General features: G+C 41.3%; 2 long non-coding RNA genes across 14 annotated transcripts in view; one reads left to right on the forward strand and one right to left on the reverse strand.

Annotated features, from left to right (window-relative positions):
- LOC309334045 overlaps positions 1–21,886 on the forward strand; it is a 69,596-nt gene that overhangs the window by 38,751 nt on the left and 8,959 nt on the right. Inside the window, exon 4 of one of the 6 annotated variants that reach the window (XR_014152791.1) lies at positions 16,891–17,092. The exons of the other annotated variants lie outside the window; for them this stretch is intronic. This is a non-coding gene — a long non-coding RNA (uncharacterized lncRNA). Of the gene's footprint in view, positions 1–16,890; positions 17,093–21,886 lie in introns of those variants that run through there. 6 annotated transcript variants of the gene reach the window in all.
- The window catches only part of LOC309334058, a 117,334-nt gene that overhangs the window by 22,000 nt on the left and 73,448 nt on the right, over positions 1–21,886 (reverse strand). For 7 of the 8 annotated variants that reach the window (XR_014152809.1, XR_014152810.1, XR_014152811.1 and 4 more), the window contains 2 exons: positions 17,182–17,274; positions 15,254–15,336 (listed from right to left, as the gene is read on the reverse strand). This is a non-coding gene — a long non-coding RNA (uncharacterized lncRNA). Of the gene's footprint in view, positions 1–2,361; positions 2,574–15,253; positions 15,337–17,181; positions 17,275–21,886 lie in introns of those variants that run through there. The other variant, XR_014152816.1, reaches the window with a different exon arrangement.

Here is a 21,886-nt window from a genome sequence, read left to right on the forward strand (position 1 = left end):
AGGTCATTTCTGATAAATAAAGCCTAACAGTAGTTTCCCTCCTCCAATCCCTGTTTACCGGGGACCATCTTGGTTTTCTTGTAAATCACTGCACCCAGTTTTACTTTTTGATATTTTCTGGAAGTGTTCTTTTTTTTTTGTAGGGGGGCGGGGAATATGTTCATGTGTGTTCTAGAGATGTAATTCTTCAGGTCTCATCCCTCTTCCCAGAGATGCTCACTAGTGCTGAGTATATACCATATTTTTCGCTCTATAACACGCACCTGACCATAACACGCACATTGTTTGTAGAGGAGGAAAACAAGGGAAAAAACATTCTAAATGAAACAGTGGATGTATCATTTTTGTGCTTCATGCTGTGGCCACAGACATGTGATCTGATGGTAAATTTGGGGTGACCCAATGCAAAAATCCTGAGAATCCCTGTGGATCAATGCTTTGTAACCACGTTTTTGCACCATTGCAGCCCCAGGCAACAGTGGGTGCGTGATTTTGGGGGGGCAGGCTGTAGCCATGGACATGCTATGTGCTCTGATGGTGAATTTGGGCTGACCCAATGCAAAGATCCTGAGGATCCATGTGGATCCATGTTTTGTAACCACGTTTTTGCACCATTGCAGCCCCAGGCAACAGTGGGTGCGTGATTTTTGGGGGGCAGGCTGTAGCCATGGACATGCTATGTGATTTGATGGTGAATTTGGGGTGACCCAATGCAAAGATCCTGAGGATCCATGTGGATCCATGCTTTTTAACCACATTTTAAGTGGGGAGGGAAGGAAAAACCCAGAACGGACAAGGAGCACGAGAGGGGTGTGCAGAGAAGCAACTGGCTAAGAATGCAGGAGAGGGGTATAACGGGAGGGAGGAAAGGAAGGCAAAAGTTTTCCCTCACCTACCCACCCAAGCCAGCCAGCTCACGCGCGCGCTCTCTCTCTCTCTCCCTCCTGAATGTTTTCAGCAGCACGGAGCACAGAGACGACACTCTGCTTTCCCCTCTGCTTGCCTGGAGGGGAGGGGCTTTCCCTGCTCTTTGTTCTGTTTGAGCAAACACAGCAAGGAAACAGAGGAGGGTGGGCAGTAAGACCCTGAGGCAGAATGCAGGAAAGCAGCCGCTTCCTCTTTTCAGGTTTCCCTTCTCCGAGACGCGCGATTTGATTTTTGCCTGATTTTTTTTGCCTCCCCTCGCGCCATTTGGCTCTAGGGACCACACATTCACTCAATAACACGCACAGACATTTCCCCTTCCTTTTTAGGAGAAAAAATCTGCGTGTTATAGAAGGAAAAATACAGTACATCATCAGTTTAGTCTAGTGCACATAAATTCATGCCTGAAGAATACTGAGGCACCATGGAGTGTAGAGCCTGCCATTAAGATCCTGCAGTAATCCTTGGTAGAAGAATATGGCCACATACACACATGTACGTGTGTGTGTGTGTGTGTGTGTGTGTGTGTGTGCATGCACGCACAAGGAAGATAGAAAACAATGTACACTACATCCAAGAATGAGGATGCTATGATACTATGAAGAACTCAGTCTTGACTGTATCCTAAAAAGAAGACATCAGTTCTTACTCAATTATGTTGTGAGATTCAGGATGGAATGCCATCAAATTGTAGTGCACGATGTAGCAGGGTGTTTGGGGATTTTCTTGGCAGTGGGGAGGAATGGAATTTTTTCAAGTTTTTATCTGAGCCTTTTTAGTTGCAGACAACAGATGCAAAAGTATCCATTCATTAGATCCTTATTTTTTTTAAAGCTTTCCCTCTTACATTTAACCACTTTGGTTCTTTTTCTACTTGCTTATAACTTGGGCTGTCAGATGATTTTTTAAAAAAGTTGCTTGATCAAATAGCTGTTAATTTGATTTATATAGGCATACAGGAAGATTTTAGGCTTAAGTTTAGGTTGTGAACCTAAATTCAATTTAAAAAGATGTGCAGAAACTAAAACTTTTTGTTCCTAGGCAAACATCTCAGGAAACAGCCCCATTTCTGGGTTAACATATTTAGCATTGAGCTGAATGTTTATAAGAACAAAACACCACTTAGGTTGCCTCCCTGTGCTTGCAGTGCAGACATTAGTAATAAAAATTGATGTGTGGAATTTGTCGAGTTTCCTCCTAACCATGATAGAAAGCCCTTATATAAACAAAACTATCCTGTGGTGGCAGATGTCAAGTGTCTGACATCTATGATCACTTAATGTCTTCCCCCCACTTTCAGTGTTCATTCTTGAGATTCCCAGAAATATATTGGTCCAAAGATGTTTTACCTCACTGGAGAAGTTTATGACTCTTTGCTTGGTCTTGATCTTTATTCTCATATTTTGCACTATTTTTTTTTTTTAAAAAAAACCCTTATGTGTGGTTCATACTCTGATAAAGAATGTAATGTTTCACATACAGACTTGCTAAGTCAGCATTCTGCATAGGAGAGATGACTGTTAACATTCTTCCAACTTGCTCCATGGATGGAAGGTTTTCTTAATATCCGGCATCTGCCTCCTAAAGATTGCATGATGATTCAGTTGTTCCTTGAATAATATAATGTGCATGCCTTCACAATCTTACTGCTGCTGATTAAAAAGAATCAAACCTATAATTATTTAAAATCTGCCTACTTTGCAAATAAATTTCAATGTACTATATTTTAAAAGTTTAAACTAATGTACTGATGTTTCAAAATTAGATTTAATTCTTTGTTTTGTGAACCCTCAAAACTGCAGTTTTCTATGGAAGACTCCTGGGTGTCAAAGGGTATTATAGTATAGAATATAGAGGTGGATTGCAGTCAATTTATGGCACTGCTTGTTACATTTTGTATTTCTTTATACTAACTTTGATCATGCACTGCTTGGCTACTTCAGTGATGGAGAAATGTTCACATCTTTTTCCTCTCTGCTGTTCACACTCTGTTGTAATTTTTGTTATGTGAATTAATTTGCTGATCTAGGAAAAATGACAAGACGCACACACAATGCAATCCTGAGCACATTTACGTGGCAGTAAGTTTCCCTGCGCTGCTCTGGTTCGCCAGAAGCGGCTTAGTCATGCTGGCCACATGACCCAGAAGCTGTCTGTGAGCAAACGCCGGCTCCCTCAGCCTGTAGAGCAAGATGAGTGCCGCAACCCCAGGGTTGTCCGTGACTGGACCTAACGGTCAGGGGTACCTTTACCTTTACCTTTAAGTCTAATTGAATTTAGTTTTAATTCTAAGTAAACATGTTTAGGATCTCACTGCAGGGTGTTTCATTGTTGCCAGGATTTAAATTCAGTGAATGTAATTCTTCTGCTGTGGGTGCAAATTCTCATCTTGATACCCTTGTTTACCATTGCTGACAAGTTACTTAGCAGCTTAGGTACAGCAAAGTTGAACTTGGATGATCTTGCAGAAACCTCTGTTATCTAGCAAGCACTGTTTTTTAATTAGCATGCAGAAAATATCAAAACATTGATTGAGCAGACTTGGTTCATGGAAAGTCCATTAAAATTCTTTAGGGAGACCTCATGATTTCAGGATTTAGGAAATCCTCATGATTTCAAAGTATTAAACCCTCTATTTTAAAAATGCAATTCCAATGAGATTTATTTTAAAAATACTTCTCTATTTCTGCTATTCTTTCCACCGCCAAATCCTTCCTCTCTGACATTTGATATAGGTCACATTCATACCATGCATTTAAAGCACATTTAATACACATTTAAAGCCCATGGTTTCCACCAAAGAATCCTGGCAATTATATTTTGTTCAGGGTGCTGAGAATTGTAGCTCTGTGAGATGTTCCCAGGATTCTTCGGGTGAAGTAATGTGCTCTGAATGTATGGTGCAGAAGTGACCTTAAGAGTTAAGTGTCTCTCTGCCTTAGAGTTCAAGTGTCCACAACTCCCTCATAGGGGCAAGACATACCGAGAGGAGCTGCTGTGCCCATTAGGCCTGGTACTCCTGAGCAGGCCTTACTTAATAAAGAATTAACTTCACTTTGTGTGAATTCTTGCTGGTTGGCTCCCTGGCAGAAAGGCATATAGACTGGAAACTTTTCTTATGTATTCAAATGTTATGTGTGCTGTTAGAGTGTATTCTCTTAAAAGCTCCCCAGTTCAGCTGCTTTCCATCATCATGTTGGCTCACTGTTTCACACTCTGAAACAGTACAGAAAATGAAATGGTTACTAATTGAGTGGAAAATATACTTATTTTTAAATCTGTATAATTGTATGTTCATCTCTGAAAATATCAGGATAACTTAAGCCTAATTGGAAAGGAGGTGTCATTTTAATCTATGAGAATTCACGATGCGCTGATACAAAGGATACCAATTTCTTTTTAACACAAATTTGAACCTACAGTATTTATCCAATCTCCCAGTAGCAGCCTGATCTGCAGTGTAACGTTTATAATCTCATTCTTATGATAATCACATGAAGGGTTGGTATTATGTTACGTATTGGGCTAAATGCAGATACAACTGGTGATTGCTTTACCATGGTTCAACCACAGAATCTCTCTCACACATACCTTCAAGAGTATGAATTGCTACTTCTGGCCTTAATCATGGGTCTTTGGGCAAAAGCAATAACTGGGCTTTGAAATGACAATCCCTGGTAAGCCCTAATCACAGGATCATAGAACTGTAGAGTTGGAAGGGACCACAAGGGTCATCTAGTCCAACCCCCTGCAATGCAGGAATCTTTTGCCCAGTGTGACAGTGCTTGAACCCATGGTCCTGAGATTAAGATTCTCATGCTCTGTCAACTGAGCTAATGTTATATGTTTAATGTTTCTGACATAATAGGATAGTTTGCACAACATGGAAAGTGAAACAATGGTTAACCAACACAATACAAATGGGAGGGCTCTCGGAGAAGAGTTTGCACCTGGTTTTAACTGCCACACTGAGGGCTTATCCATGCTTCTTATCTTTTGCTCTTCTCTTTTGAGACACCAGACTGCACAGTATTGTAAACCACCCTATGATCATTGGGAAAAGGGCGGTGTAGCAATAAATAAATTACAAATTATAAATAAATAAGTAAATTAAAGCTCTGTCTCCGATCACTCTTTTATTTTTTATTATTTGCATCAGAAATCCACTCTTTAAAGCCAAAGTGTAGCCAACAGCAATTCAGGTTTTCTTCATATTGCTGTTTGGTCTGATTCAGATTTAAAGTGGGTTTATGTGGGGAGAGCTCTAGAGCAAAAATTTAAAAAGAGGGCTTGGACACAGAGCTATAAAGTGTGGACAATACCTGAAAAGCATGGAGGAAATGTGAGTTTGGATAAGCTCCAAGCTAAACCAGAGTTTGGCTTAGCATATCATCTGAACTGGGAGTCATGGTTAAGCTCTCTTCTCACTAAGCAGAAACTGCCCAGGTGTAGAGGGAGTGGCAGAGCAACAGGAGAGAACGTACAGTTTGTTAGAAGAGCAGTCTAATGTTATATGTAAATAGACACTAGGTGCTTCTGCTGGGGTGTGTTGGATTGTTTACTGTTGATTGTTGTTCCTTGTATAAACAAGTGAAAACAATAAAGTATTGTGGGTGGGTGGAGAAGAGCAGTCTTTTTAATTCTAACAGTGCTTGTGCACCTTACAAAACAAATGGGATTGCTGCATCATGATATTTTTGAAGACAACAGTGTACTTCATCAGATACATGGTGTTGGGGAAAACATAGCATAAAGTGTTGAAGAGGTTTCTAAACTTTCTAAGCCAAAGGAATAAAAGCAATGAAGAGTCCTCAAACAACTTAAAATGTAGCATATTAGTAGCTTTAAGTACGAAAGAGTTTCTCTGTTTTCCAGGTGAAGTGGCTAGTAATCGCAAGGAGGCAGAGACCACTGCTGTCAGCTCTCACTTGCATGCTTCCTTTAAGCATCAGATTGCCCACAGAGCAGATAGATAGCTGGACCTTTGGCCTGATTAATCAGGGCACTTCTTAGAGGTGTCATCTAATCATCACACATTTCATTCTGCTTACCTAGCAGGGATCTGCTCCAGAGTGCTTCTGCCTGGGTGCCTTTAAAGACATGTGCTGCTTAAAAAACACCAAACGCTAGTTATTATTTGTGTGAGAAAGAGGTGGTCAGTGGCCTGAGGCAGAAAGTTCAAAATGCATTCCCATTCTGGTAGTTCATTATAGATTGGCTAAAATGTATTTTTCAATTTGTAAATCCAAATGGTTTCATTGAAATGGACACCTAACCCTTCACGGCACTTCTTGTGGACATTAAAAAACAAAAAAACCACAAACACTCTATGCAAAAAATGTTTCTGAGCCTTTTTGTTCTAGTAACTATTAATAATAAAATTTTATTTTTATGATATGACTATGTCATTGAATTAGTTGGTCCTAGAGTAAAATGAAAGGTTTCAATTTGTTTGTTTGCTTGCTTGCTTGCTTTAGAAGTATCAAAGATGCCAACAAATAAGCTTTGAATACTGGAAGTTGCCAGGGAAAACTTAAGACCCATTGTTTTGATAGATCCTATTATGAATTGTCATTTACTTAATATAATGTACTCCATCTCAGCTAACAGATTCATTGAATCTTGAGACAGATACTTGCTTCTGTATGTATAGCTCAGCCACTTCTTCCTTTGGTAACATTTAAGAAAATTAAAGCTCTACATAACTGGGTGGTTTTTTTTTACAGGATTATCGATGTTGAAAATGTTAGAAAGGCCAGCCATAGATGTTTCAGGATCATTGACTTATGTACAGAAATTTGAAAATATTAATTATAAAGTAAGCCATCAACAGCTAGTCAACTCTAGGAATGCGTTGAGAATGGAGGTTAAGAATTGGGGCACAAATTTAATTATACCTAACCTGCGATGGAGCTAGGACCTGAAGCATTGGATTCAAGTTACAAGAAAGGAAATTCTGACTAAACATCAGGAAGAACTTTCTGACGGTAAGAGCTGTTCAACAGTGGAATGGACTCCATCAGAAGATGGTGGACTCTCCTTCCTTGGAGATTTTTAAGCAGAGGTTGGATGGCCATCTGCCAGGGATGTTTTAGCTGAGATTCCTGCATTGCGGGACGTTGGACTAGGTGGGCCTTGGGGTCCTAACTCTACAGTTCTATGATTCTGCGATAATGCTTCCAAAATGGTGTTGCACACACATTATTCTTTGACTGACAAAGGGAGCAGGTTAGTGAGAAGCACAGATAAACACTTATATATGGCCAAATGGTGATAAAGGTTTTCATCTTGAAAGGGTAGGGTATCATCCTACATACCTAGGACAGCATCCACCTGGAATGGGCTGTAACTGAGTGATAGAGCACCTGCCTTCCATGCAGAAGGTCCCAGGTTCAATCCCTGGTATCTCCAGGTGGGGCTCAGAGAGATTCCTGTTTGAAACCCTGGAGAGATGCTGCCAGTCAGTGCAGACAATATTAAGCTAGATGGAGCAATGTTCTCACTACAGTATAAGGCAACTTTCTGTTCTGCACGTCTCTATGGGGCTTTGTTCCCTTTTTCTTCTATGCATGCAGTAAATTCCTTCCCTTCCCTCCCAGGTGAATTGAATGTTGAATGTAGGAGGAAAACAGCAAGCATGGATGTTCATCTGGCATAAACAACATGTGTTTTCTTCCCTTTAAATCTCATTGCATAAACCTCAGATTTCTTGAGATGCAAATGTGTTTGCTCACAAACACAATGCATCCTTCAGAGGCCTGCTGAATTTTTGACAATATAATGTTAACGTTAGTCACTGAAGGCTTCAAAGGAATGAGCAAAACAGTAATTTCTCCTCTGCACAGACACACTTGCCTCTTTTTTTATTGAACACTTTTACCCAACTAGGGGACAGCATATGCCTTGACTATAGATGTACAGTGGTACCTCTGGTTAAGATCTTAATTTGTTCTGGAGGTCTGTTCTTAACCTGAAACTGTTCTTAACCTGAAGCACCACTTTAGCTAATGGGGCCTCCTGCTGTTGCTGCGCCACCGCTGTGCGATTTCTGTTCTCATCCTGAAGCAAAGTTCTTAACCCAAGGTAATATTTCTGGGTTAGCGGAGTCTGCAACCTAAAGCGCCTGTAACCTAAAGCGTCTGTAACCCAAGGTACCATTGTATGTGTTTGGCAGTGTACACACAGAGATAGATAATAAATTGTACTGGTCTGACTTATGTAAGGGAAAAGGTAACCATCATTTATACTTCCTGTGCTTCAGTTTACATTCACAAACTAACTTGTGAGAAGGTGTGCCAGAGCACCATCTAGAACAGTGAGAACCATGTGTACAGAAGCTGTTAGGATGTGGGCATGACAAATGTATTTTAAGATCTCTGCTTTTAAGAAGGGCTCTCAGCTGCAGTCAATCATTTAACAGAACATCTAAGGCTTTGTTTCTGTGGAGCAGAAAATCAATACTTATCTCTGCAAGGTGTGTGTGTGGCTAACTGATGACCAGACTTTTTAATTTGTTAGTAAAGAAAGCAGTAGACTAACATGTGATAAGATAATCCAATTTTAGCAAGGCTAGTAGCAAGAATCCTCTTGGAACAAAATTACAGGCTTGGTGTTAAAAGTTTTATGTCACTAAAACCAGAACCGTTTCATTTGCTGCCTTCTGCGAATTGTAGCCTTAAGCGATAAATCAGTGTGGGTGGTGGTGGTGTCCCCCCCCCTTTTTTTGGTTAAGTACACAATCCACCTACCTAGTCCTGAGTTGCACTGTTTACATGTTACACACATTAGGAAATGTGGGGTTAAAAGAGTGTGATTTACCCAAGGCCACGTGTGAGCACAGAACTATGGAAGGGTCAAGTTAACCCTTGCTTCCATTAAGCCCATAGATTTTTCAAAGGAAATTGTATCATAAACTTGATTAGGAGGGAGGGCTACTATCTCTGTCTGACTGTGAGAAAGCAACTACATGTGAAATTAAATCACCTGTGGCCTGAATCAAGATAAAAGGTTTTTATCTTTTCCTTACCAGTGCCAGAGGCGGTTTTAGGGCAGCATGACCAGTTCTACCGCACTGGGCACTGAGCCTAGGGGGGCTGCAAGGTGTTGCAACTCTGATATAGTGAAATGAGCAGAATGGAAGGAGGTGGGGTGGGTTTTGGCTTCGCACAGAGAGCTGCTGAAATTTGAAAGACCAAAGTCCACCCCTGCCAATGCCAGAATGTTTGTTTTAAAGTCATCACTGTTTTGTGAATGGTGATGCTTACTGCTTTATATACATTAAAGCTGCAGTTTGTCACAAGTACCTAACATATGGTTACCAGATTTTTTTCAATGAATCCGGGGACACTTTTTTTTTTTTTTTTTGTGGAAGCTGAGTAGCAACAAGGCGTTAGTAGTGGGGATGGTGAGGCAAAAAACCCTGGGCCAAGCAGACATGCATATTGTATAAAGGTGCAAAGCCCTTCTTTCACACCCTGTGAAACATAAATGCAGTTTTTTAAAAACTGGGCAACAGCGCGCTGCCCACCCATGACTCCCAAGCCTCCCCTGATCTCCTTCCCCCTTCCCCCTTTGTTTTGACAGATCAGGAGAGGCTCGGGAGTCACAGGCAGGCAGCCATTGCCCAGGAGGGGCCAGCCTGGTAGTGCAGTTTGCTCTGGCTGGCTACAGGAGCTGCTCGCTGCCGTAGCGCAGGAAAAATGGCGGGCAGCAAGCAGCTCCTGAAGCCAGCCAGAGCCAACTGCGCTAACAGGCTGGCTCCGGGCTGCTAAGGCTGCCGTTGCCACGTTTCCCAGGGACAGATTTGCAAATCTGGGAATATTCCGGGGACAGAATTTGTCCGGGGACAAATTTGCAAATCCGGGGACTGTCCCCAGGAACTGGGGACGTCTGGTAACCCTAACCTAAAAGCCAATTCTTGCCCATGAAAGCTTCTGTTGCAATAAATTTGTCAGTCTTAGGGTGCCACAAAACACTTTGATGTTTTTCTTTTCTAAACAACAATAGGTAGACAGACTATATATGCCCATATTGCTCTTCCATGCGAGTAGGAAGTGCTAGAAATTACAGTAGCCTTTTTTTAAAAAAAAGCTTTTACAAATTTGCCTTTTGATTGACCTAGGAATACTTTTGAAATTAATTGTTGCCAAGTTAGGCTTGCTTCTGCTGAGACAGGCAGTGAGCACACTAGACTGAAATCTGCACCTGGAACCCTTGAATACAGGATGGGAAATAAGTGGCCCTTCAAATGGTGGTTTCCAACTTCCATGGCCCCCAACTAGTATGGTCAATAGGCGGGGATAATGGGAACTGGTGTCCAGCCATATCTGGAGGGTCACAGATTCCCCAACCACTCCTATCTGATGCCTATCTGATTTCCCCCACCCCAATGCATTATAAACTTTAAGCAGGAGCATTACCCCTTTATTACTCGGAAGTCTTTGCTTACTGGAAGCACTATAAGAAAAAGGAGCTTTCAGGCACCATCCTAGATTATCACTACACAGCTGCCCCTTACTCTGTAAGGTTGTTCTTCCAGTTTAACTGTCAGTATACATTCCCTCAATTTCTACCCATTCTATTATTGAAAGAACATGTCCCTGGTCATTTGTTGGTACACAGCGAGTGAGGTTATGATGCTTGCCTGCTCCTGATAAGCTTATTTTTCCTTCAGAGCTGGAAAGAAGTTGCTGCAAATGCCTTGGGCAATAGCTTCTGTTTCTTGCCCCTATGATATATAATGGACACTGCTAAAAATGTTTTTGTTTTGAATTTTGCCATGGTTTTTCTGCCCCTGCCCTACCCCTGTTCACATTCACTTGTAGGAACTGGGGACAGCTATTGGACTGGAGTAACAATATTTACTATTGTATGGCACATTTCAAAAGTTTTGAGAGCTCTTTCAACCACCCTGTGTGTTAGGTCTGTATTATTAATCCCATATTGGCAGATCGGGTAGTGGACTAAGTCTGAAGTAGGTGTAACTTGTTATGGCTTGTTTAGTGAATTTATGGCTGATGTGACATTTTGTTTGAGCAGGGATTTCATGGCTCACATGTTTTCCTGTGACATTGAACTATTTGGTTTCAAGATTTCAACACCCTCAATGGCTTGGGACCAGGTTACCTGAAATATCACCTCCTCCAATATGTAACAATTCTGATCTTAATACAGTGGTACCTCGGGTTAAGTACTTAATTCGTTCCAGAGGTCCGTTCTTAACCTGAAACTGTTCTTAACCTGAAGCACCACTTTAGCTAATGGGGCCTCCCACTGCTGCTGCGCCGCCGCAGCGCAATTTCTGTTCTCATCCTGAAGCAAAGTTCTTAACCCGAGGTACTATTTCTGGGTTAGCGGAGTCTGTAACCTGAAGCGTATGCAACCCGAGGTACCACTGTATTGTTTTGGAGGTTCTCCTCTGAGTTCCCCCACCAAAGGAAGTAAGGTGGGTCACCACCAGTGAGAAGAGGGACTTTTAATAGTGGCATCTTGGCTACCAAACAGCTGTCCCAGTGAGGTTCATCTGGTACCCTCCTTTCGGTCCCTTTGGCACCAGGTGAAGATCTTTCTGTTCAACCATTATTTATGGACATCATATATATCTCCATCATAATATCTCCTTATTTTAACTTTTGGAGTATGGTGAGTTTTGTTTTTGTTGCTTTTTATTTTGGCTTGGGCTCATGTCTTGTTTTCATATTTAATCTGTTTTCCTACATAAGCTGCCCAGAGAATTTTTTGTTATGGAGCAGCACACAAATGCCATGAATTCATTCGTGGAGGTCTGTATGGCTACTTTTGTGTGCCAGTATAAGTGGAGAGTGTGACTATCAGAAAAGGGACTCTTGTAGTGTTTGAGAAGCTAATTACATCAGACCCTAGATCACCTCATTTGTAGTTGTAGAATAAGAATAATAGCCATAATGATTACGATTGTCCCTGGTTTAGCACAACCACAGGTGTAGTGATTGTGCCCGGTGCACTTAAGCAGCAGTAATTACTTATTGGAGTGGAGCACTGCACAATGCTTCTCTGAGGAAATGAGCCACACCTGTGAACTTATAAATCTTGAATGTCTTTAAGTTCAGATATCACTAGAGAGAAGTGAGAAGGATGTGTGTGGCTGGTTGGTTGCAGTGGTTTTTTCTTTTCTGTTTCATTAAGACAGAATAAAACTCTTAAAAGTTTTTAAAGAGTTCTGCTGACATGCCTGCCAACTACTTAATTGTTCATGGAATTCCAGTCTTGGATCAGCTTACAGTGGTACCTCGGGTTACATATGCTTCAGGTTACAGACTCCGCTAACCCAGAAATAGTACCTCGGGTTAAGAACTTTGCTTCAGGATGAGAACAGAAATCGCGCAGCGGCGGTGTGGCAGCAGCAGAAGGCCCCATTAGCTAAAGTGGTGCTTCAGGTTAAGAACAGTTTCAGGCTGAGAACGGACCTTCGGAACGAATTAAGTACGTAACCAGAGGTACCATTGTACTTTATTTTATTTGCTTTCCAGTCTTGCAATGACAGTATAAAGCCATTAGATGGTGCTATTTTGCAACCATAGCTTCTCTATCTGGCATGCTCTGAAGTGACTGAGCCTGTTCTAGTACAGTGGTACCTCAGGTTAAGAACTTAATTTGTTCCGGAGGTCCGTTCTTAACCTGAAACTGTTCTTAACCTGAAGCACCACTTTAGGTAATGGGGCCTCCTGCTGTTGCCCCCGTGCCGCCGTCGCCGCACGATTTCTGTTCTCATCCTGAAGCAAAGTTATTAACCCAAGGTAATATTTCTGGGTTAGCGGAGTCTGTAACCTGAAGCGTATGTAACCCGAGGTACCACTGTATGTTCATATAATCCTGTTCCATACTAATCATTATGCACAAAAACGATATGGAAAATTGAAGCGAACTTTTTTTTATCTGAGAAGACCACAGCACCCTGAATACTCAACATAGCAGGCAAGGGTGGATCAGATTTAGGGCTCATATACACATCCACTGGTGCCATACATGGGTCCAAGCAGTTCTCCCCTTGCTGCCCTACTCTGCAAGGGAAAACCCACTCTTTAGTGATAGATCAGAACAAATGGCAATCCAGGGAAAACCTGAGTTGTCATTTGGTCTGATTAAGCACTAAGGAGCAGGTTTCCTGGGGCGGGGCGGGGGGGGGCAGTGGCACAAGAGGAAGTGTGGCTAAAGCCTTGCTGCTCTTTCAGTTGAAAAAGTGTACTGTCTTGAATATTAACTTGTTTGACAGCCCAGCATGGTACTGTCTCCTGGGTTATGATTCACATAAAAGGCTAATGCTTTGCAATGAAAATGACACTGGTTCTAAATTCCTGGCAAACATACTGATTATAAACCAAAAATGGTAAATTAATTTAATTTTCATATAGTGCTGAGGGCCACTGTGGTGAAGAATGAGAAGACACAAGATTCACTAGCAAACCTTGGCCCAGTCATGCTCTCTCAGTCTGGCCTATCTCAATGGGTTGTAGTGATGACAAAATTAGGGTGGGAGAGAACCATGTAGGAGACAACCTTGAATTCTATGGAAAAAAATAATTAAAAGTGTCAGTGAATACTGCTGTTTTATGGCAATATCTTGAGAGGCAGCTGAACCTATGCCAAAAAAGGGCAAAGTCGTGCCAAAATCATGTTTCCGTTCACCATCTTGATTTAAAATGGCATGCAGCATCCAAAAATTGACCAAAGCTCCTTCCCCCATCTCGGGAAACCTTGTGTCACACTTATCAGCAGTAGCTCGATAGGTGCCCAAACTCATAGAGAACAGGTGGACAGGCAGGTAAACTATTTCCCAAAATATATAGATCTTTAATTACATGGAAACCAACCACCTGTCCCGAACTATGAATATTTGATTTATACTTGAGCAGTTGAGAACATTCCCCTTGAGATTTTGAAGTTAACTGCAGCAAAGTTGATGATGTTCCATGTATAAAATGCCTCAAAGGTTGCCCACTTTTAATGCCTGTCTTCGGTCTAACATACATAGTTTTATTCTCCCATCTGAGCACTTCTGTCTGATATTACTGTATGGACTTGACTCTGGCCACATCACAATTTGCTAGTTCGCAAACTGTTAATTAAACTTGTGTTCCTGGTATTGCAGGAACTCCACAGTTGTTACAAGCCTTAGCATAACAGAATGAAGAGGAGGAGGAGGGGATGGGTGTAATGGTGTGCTGCATTCTGTGATTATTCTGACAAACATTTCTTTGTGACATGGCTGTCTTCTTCACTCAGACTCTGCCCACATGGTACAATAGCTTAGCATCTGCTAGACATGAGGGGAGGGTTCTCATGAAATGAAGACGAGACCAGAATGTTACCTAGCCTGACACTGAGCAGTCACTGAGGCAGATGCTACTGGAACATAGTGCAGACTTTTTACTTTTTCATGTTCTTTTGATGCTTTTTAAAAATAGCTTTTCCAGAACAATCAAAATAACATCCATGGATATTTTGCACATGCATATCATGAGAGAGTATTTTTAAAATACAACAGGGCTACTAGTCATATTTCTGTTGTTCTTATTGCTCAACTTTTCCTTTATTACGTCTTGTAAATTATGCTAGTTTTGTTCCCGGTTCTCATGTTGCTCAACTCTTGATTTTTATTATATACTGTAAATCATATCAGGGTGTTTTTTGTCTACCAGCGAGTATTTTGGCAGCCTGTGGAGATTCTCCTGTGGGTTGGTCTCTTGTAGTGCTGGGAAGTATTGAAGGGTGAGATCCTTTGGCGATGCTGTTTAGGCTCCAAATGTATAAAAAGTAGAATAACATTTTACCTATGTATCTGAACACTTAATGCAGGGGTGGGTGATTTTTTTCAGTTCAATGGCCACATTGCCTTCTGGAGAACCTTCCAGGGACCATATGAGAGTGGTTGGTGGGGCCAGAGGCAAAGGTAGGCAGAACTTTGTACAGTAGTCTACATTCCTGCTATGCAAAAGGTAAAGGTATACACATACATCCCCCACAAAACAGTGTACAACAGGGTGTTGCAGGCTGACAAGGAAGCATAGGGAGAGAGGGGGATATGTTGTAGTTAAACTCTAAGCACAGCAGCCTGTTCTGTTTTAAGAACTGCTGGAAGTAATATGATCCTGCACATACTGCCTGCAGTTGACCTAGGAACAACCCAGGGAAACATGAGACCATAGAAATAAGGGCTTATCTTGATCATCAGAACATTTTGCCCTTTGCATAAGCAGAATAAAATAAGTCCTGATGCAGGTACATCCCAACTCCTGTAAACTCCTTGTAACATCCTAAAACCTTGTAATATTTTACAGTGCACCATGTTCACCTCTCACTTGAATGGCATTTAAGGGCTTCCTTCTGGCATTTCTCCCTCTCTCTGACATGGATGTTGTAGAAGTTCTGATGAAACTGATTAAAACAAAGGGGAAATGAGAAGAATGGTGAGGGAGATTCCTAGCTTTGGGCACCGTCTCAAAAAGAAGGTGCCCAGAGGCAGATGTGCACAAAATATCCTAAACATTAGGGAGACTAAAATATGAGAGGAGGTATTATTGCAGATATATGCTGGGCTTTAGACTCTAAAGGTGATAAGTGGAATCTTAAACTCAGTCTGGAAAATTACTAGAAGCCAATACAGGCCAGCAAAGTTTGTCTAACGTGCTTTGTCGCCAGTTCCTGGCGATAACCTTCAGAAATATGCTGGGGCAGCTAGCCCCGAAACAGCATACAAGTACACTGTACTTTGAGCCATAGTGGTGTTTTCCAACAGAGGGGCGGTATGAGAGAGGATTGTCCTCAGAATGCCACAAGTGCATTAACTCACCAAAGGACCTTTCTGAATGTTGCAAGTAGTGAAGGAAAGAGAGAGAGAGGTTTTTATTTTATTTTTCTTTACCAGTATTTATATTGCCACTGACATAGAAAGCAGATGGCCACAGTGGTTCTCCTCCCTTCCCTTATAAGTGGCACTTTGTTTTGGCATGCTAATTCTTCTTTGGTTCCCCAAAATAGCAAAACAGGCAGAGTCAATTATTTTTGGACTATGCTGTGTGTGGAGCAATTAGTTGCACATGGCAGTTGGTTTTTAATGCAACGTAGGCTCCTCTTCGGAGCTGGCATCACTTGGCTATTCCTTTTATAACAGAAGGGGGCTGTCTTTGCAAAACTGCAGACAAATTCAGTAGCTTCTCCGGTTTTGCACACACTAATTAGCTCTTGCTAAGCAAGGCAGTTGGCCCTGCATTTTCAAGGTTTGGCTTCCAATACGTGCAAGGGTAAGCAAAGAGGTGGCAGGCGATAGTGGAAGGCTGACACACAGTCCTTTTTATTGAAGTGGGAAGGAGACCTAAGTGTGAGCTCTTCAGGAGAACTTTGCTAGAGGTACTGGCCTTGAGACAAGCCATGTTTTCCTTCCTCTCAACTACCCAGCCAGTTCGGATGACACTCTTAACAGGGCAAGTGGCTTAATTGCACTGAATTTTTAAGACATCAGCACAACACAAGTCACACACATTCTGAGCATTGCAAGTCAGAAATTCATTTTTCTAAATGAAAGCTATTGTGGGTAGATCCCTGCAACCATGAAGGCTCTAGCCAGTTGCCTCATGTAAGAATTCTTATTAATCTAGCCCTCTTGGCTGTAGGAACAGCAGCAATGATACTGTTCTTTGCTGACATCGCTCATGGTTAAGCAACACAGGTTTGTTTGTTTTTTTGTTTTTTTTTCATTTTGCCATTTTCCCCCTGCATTATAGCAAAAAGAGAGAGAAGACTTTAAGTATTATTTTTTTAACCCCCTCTACTATTGATTAACAGAAGATGATGTTAGCATGGACTGAATACTTTAAATAATTATATTTTCTTCTTTTGTAATTGGCAAATGGAAAATCAGAAGTTTTTTGTTTGTATCTTTAATATATTTCTTTCTTTAGTCTTTTTTAAAAATTCTCTCTCTCCCTCCAGAGATTGTATATTCATGGTGGTAGTGGACGGTTGATGGAGGATCCTGCATGAGAGACAAGATAATGTTGGTCTCCCAGGGTGAGAGGCTGGGAGGAGAAAGGAAATATCCCAGGTGAGAGCTGGGAGGAGCTACTGTCCTCTGTGGCTGGTAAGGGCTAAGTATTACTTTTAAGTGAGGGCTCTATACTCTACTTGTTTGATATGTAATCTTTGTAGTTGTAATTTTATGGAAATTTTAAAATACAAAACTAAATGCCCAACTCTAATGCAAATGCTGATACAAACACCTACATCTGGAAATGATGGTCATCTCTCCTGGCAACACCTCCATCCACGGCTGCCTGCTTCCTCAATCATCCAGGATTCAGACAAGAAGACAAATACCTACAATATAAAAAAGGGGAATCATTAAGCTTATATAGACTTTATGACCTCCTCCCAAAGCGCAGACCCATAGACAAGGAAATGCTATCTGTTAAATTAGGAAATTTACCTCATACCCAGCTACAAGGCCTACAGATCTGGACACTTCCCAATAAACTTTACAAACAAAGACAGCCTTGATGCACCCAGACATTTTTATGTGTATCTGTACACATAATCAACACCAGACTATAAGGGCTTAGTAGCTCAGAATTATAAACTTCTCATAGAAATCAATATGGGGTCATCCACAGCACTCAAAAATTACTGTGAACCAGACATTGGCATCCAAATAGAGAACCAGGTGTGGGACAGACTATGGGTAAGTAAGTCCTCTGTTAAAATCTATTTCAGCTAGAAACCAAGAAGCAATCTTGAAGGTTTATCTGTACTGGCACTGGATAACACTCTCATCGACTCCACACTATCACCTCAGTGCTGGCCTAGTTGAAGTTTACTGGGCATCGCCATCCATCTGTGCTCATTTCTGGAAAAAGGTCTTTGCTGTTTTGTCCTCTTATCATGGGCTGCAACCTACTACTTATTCTGTAACCTACTACATACAAGTTTAAAAGTTTAATAAAAATTGGGGGGGGGGCGGACCTAGATCTGGCAATACTCTGAATAGCTGCACATCTTAATTACATAGGCTGTCATTTAGAAAGCCACCCAGCCTATGCAGGAATGTGTAGGGAAACACACAGTTCTGAGTAACTCAAAATACTGGAAACTCTTACTCCCAAAGAAGCAATGAAGATTCTTGTAGCACCTTAAAGACTGAGGTGTGTTATTGTAGCACATAGTCACAGAAGAATTTGCGGGTGGGGAGATCTATTTTGTATTTCAGTTAACAATATTGTTAAAGGTCTTGTGGGTTGTTCTGATCCAGTTCACCACCTGTCCAAAGGAAATACCAACAATTCTAGTCTTTCTCTCTTTCCACCAATTACTGTTTTTAAAAAACCAAAACCACCAGCAATCACTTTAGGGAGGACATGCTCAGCCTTTTGCTTATTACCCTTTTATCTGCTGGGAAGAGGGAAAATGAAAGAGAGAGAGATAGAGAGAATACATATTTGCTACCAGGAAAACCTTAAGAAAAGACAAATGTTGAACATTCCCTAACAGCTAGGTCTCGTCCCACTCCAATTTTATAGGTTTGAAGGGTAAATGATTATATGTTCTTTTCTCACCAAGGAAAAGAATATACTTTTAAACTCACACTTGTTCTTGATGTCTGGTAATGATGCCACACAGTATGCCTAACCTGACATCAAGCAGAGCAGAGAGATAGGTTTCCTGCTGCCGGAGGCAAGTGATGTTAGTGGCACTGTTTGTTCACATTTTCCAGGAACATCTTCAGAAATTGATTGCATACTGCTTGCTACCTCTTTAGGATTAAGCAAAGAGATGTTCCTCTAGCCCACAGAAGGGGAAAATAAAATATTCTGATCATAGACTTCTTGCTGTTAGCTAACTGGTTTGGCTGACGTGTATCTTAGCCTGTATAGAAATGCTGAAATGTTGATGTATTGAAGATTTCGAAGGCCATCGTCTCTGACCCCATTTAAAAAAATAATTGTTTACATTTCCCCCCCAAGAAATACAAAAACGCCCTCATTAAATTATTTCTTGTTTATTCAACTCTACTCTCAAACTGTAAATAATAACATATATATATGTATATATATATATATATGAGGACTAGATGAAGTGTTGAAGGATATTACTAATTTCTTCATCCTCTAATGATATATCCTTGATATACTTCAGGAAATCCTCTCTACATTTTGCAAAGTGGCTTGGTCCCCCCACCCTTAATATCAAAGCTGAGCACCACAAATCATCTCGCTGATTAGACTGGGTAGGATCAGGGGCGAATCTACTATGAAACTAATGAAGCTTAAGCTTCAGGTCCCAGAGGGGCCCCAGAAGCAACTTTATTCCTCATTGCTTAAAAAAAAATGGACCCAATAGACCCAATTTGAGTAGCATGACTCAAATCAATTAATTTTTGGTGGTATATATTTCAACAGACTTGAAACTGCATAGGTGCTGCAAAGGTGAAGCGTTGTGGTAAATTGGCTGTTCCGCTGAAGAGCGCTTAAATTCTTTCTGCATATTGTCTCCAGAAAATGACATTGCAAGGAAGCTCTCCAGTGATGAAACTGATTGTGAATATGTTGCTAGAAAATCCAGAAAAACAAACCATAGAATTTTAGAGTTGGAAGGGACCCTATGGATCATGTAGCCCAACTCGCTTCAATTCAGGAATCTTTTGCCCAACGTGGGGCTCAAAAACTATAAGGCATAAGGCATTTTTGTTTCCCCTACTGACTTTGACAGGTGAGATAATCCAGGACAGCCAATTTAATCAAAATCTGAGACGAAGTAGTTAATTTTTTTTTAATTGTGGTGATCTGTCATGGAACAACCCCATTGAAGAAGGTAACAAGGGGTTAGCCAGACCCCGTTGCTGGTTACAAAGGAGCCCCCATGACATTTCAAACTTCAGGGCCCTAAAAACATAGGTTCACCACTGGTAGGATGCATCCTTGCTAAAATCCAATTGGGGCCCTATTGATTTAAATGAAGTGAGAGTCAAACAGATTGATGTGTCCATATGTATATGTGCATATATGCTGTAAGTTGAGAGCAGAAGTAAACAAAGTACACCACACCAGAGCATGCCACATACTACTAGTGGAAAGCATCACTCCCACCAGCTGCATGCAGCAAACAAGAAAACAGAAACTCCTCTAACTAGGGAAGAGAGTTGTGTTCTTTTTTTCTTTCTTAGCACATTGATACACCACAATTGGCACATACCTATAAAACACAAATAGCTGCACTCTGGGGAGTTTGCTCACCATGTTGTTGACATACATTATTGACTTGGCTTGCATGCAACATTAAATTATGGGTTAGCATTACATCCATGAGGCTCCTGCTCAGGATTTGGGGGAGGAATCCACTAAGATCAGATTCCAAAGTGACCTTATGTGATCTGATCATGATTGGGATCAGATTATAGGTTCCTTTCAGAATCTGCAGCAAATACCACTTTATGATGTGGTCTCAGGGCTGCAACGCTGCATCTGTTCATGTACGATATATTTCTTACATTTAAACTTTTTGTAATGTGCAATTCAGTTACCCACAGCCTGAAGCGGCTAGCACGTGGGGTTCCTTGTTTCTGTGTGCTTTGAATGGAATACAGGCAGTTCCCCTGGGAGCAGCACAACTTGGTGGCATTTCCTTGTTCTCAGGAGGAATTGTACAAAAATACCATGGTTGCCCCCATATGAAAATTGGGGGCAGCCATGTTATTCCATACAATTCTACTTAGAATATTTCCTCACTTAAAAATCTGCACAGAAACAGGACGGGACAGACTTAAGTCCTGTTCCCATGTAGAATTGGGACAGACCATAATTTAATGGGTCCGTCGATTCTGGCTCATGGACTCCCTCCTTCCCTCTCCTCCCCCAGCACAGCCACATAGAGGAGATGGGGGGGGGGGTTTGCTTCCATTTTCAACTACTTGTTATGTCCAAATCAAACTGGTTAATGCTCTCTGTGATATAAGGAAACCCAACTTCAGCACACTTCCCTTTAACACATGGAATGGGGAACATGTGGGTCTCCAGATGTTTCTGAACTACAGCTCCCCAATTTCTCATCCGTGGCCAGGATGGGGCTGGTGGAAGTTGGAGTCGAACAACATCCAGATAGCCATAGTTTCCCCACTCTAAACTGCAGTTAACACTAGCCATAATTCTCAGCTCAGATTAAACAAGTAACCATTGTTAGTTACAATCAGCTATGGTTCAGGAGAAGTGCATGTGCCTGAGTTTCACCAGACTCATTCCCATATGCTAAACTATGGTTCAGCATTAAGTCTGGATGCAGTCACTGATTCCCCTCCATAATGAGGAATCCATATACCTGGAGACAGCTGTATATTATGCTGGTTAGCTAACAACTCTTGTCCTGCTGATCCCAAAACAGGTTTACTATTTTTTACAAATGAGATACACTTTAAAAAAAAAAAAAATGAAGTTGCTGTGTTAATGGATAAATGCTATAGGAATATCATTCCTGCACCTTTTTTTTCTTTGTAAAGGCAGCAGCAGCAACAACAACAAAGCAGAACATTCATTTTGTAAAATGTTGTAACACTCAAGGATAGGGAAGAAGAATGATCACAAGCACCAGCCAATCAGGGCTGCACAGCTGGCTCCACAGCTTAATTTGCAGGAGCAACAAAGGCCTGAGGAAGCTGGTTTCACCTCATTAGTATTTTTTTTTAAAAAAAGAGGCCATGGCAACTGCTATTGTAAGGTATGTTTGAATGCTAAGATAGGTATGACTGGGGAATTGGGCCAGGGCATCATTTTTTGTAGGCTACTAACTTTCATGGACTTGTCTGCAAGGCTGTGCATGATACCTGATCAATTAAGCACACACTGTGTAGGCAACTGAAACTTCAGGACTGCTGCATATTTATCAAATCACTATATAAAGCTTGGGTCTTTCTCTTTAATAAAAGAAGAGCATAAACAGCATAGTA

The sequence above is a fragment of the Podarcis erhardii genome (genome assembly GCF_964252035.2).
Source record: "Podarcis erhardii genome assembly, chromosome: Z".
NCBI classification, from domain to species: Eukaryota; Metazoa; Chordata; class Lepidosauria; order Squamata; family Lacertidae; genus Podarcis; species Podarcis erhardii.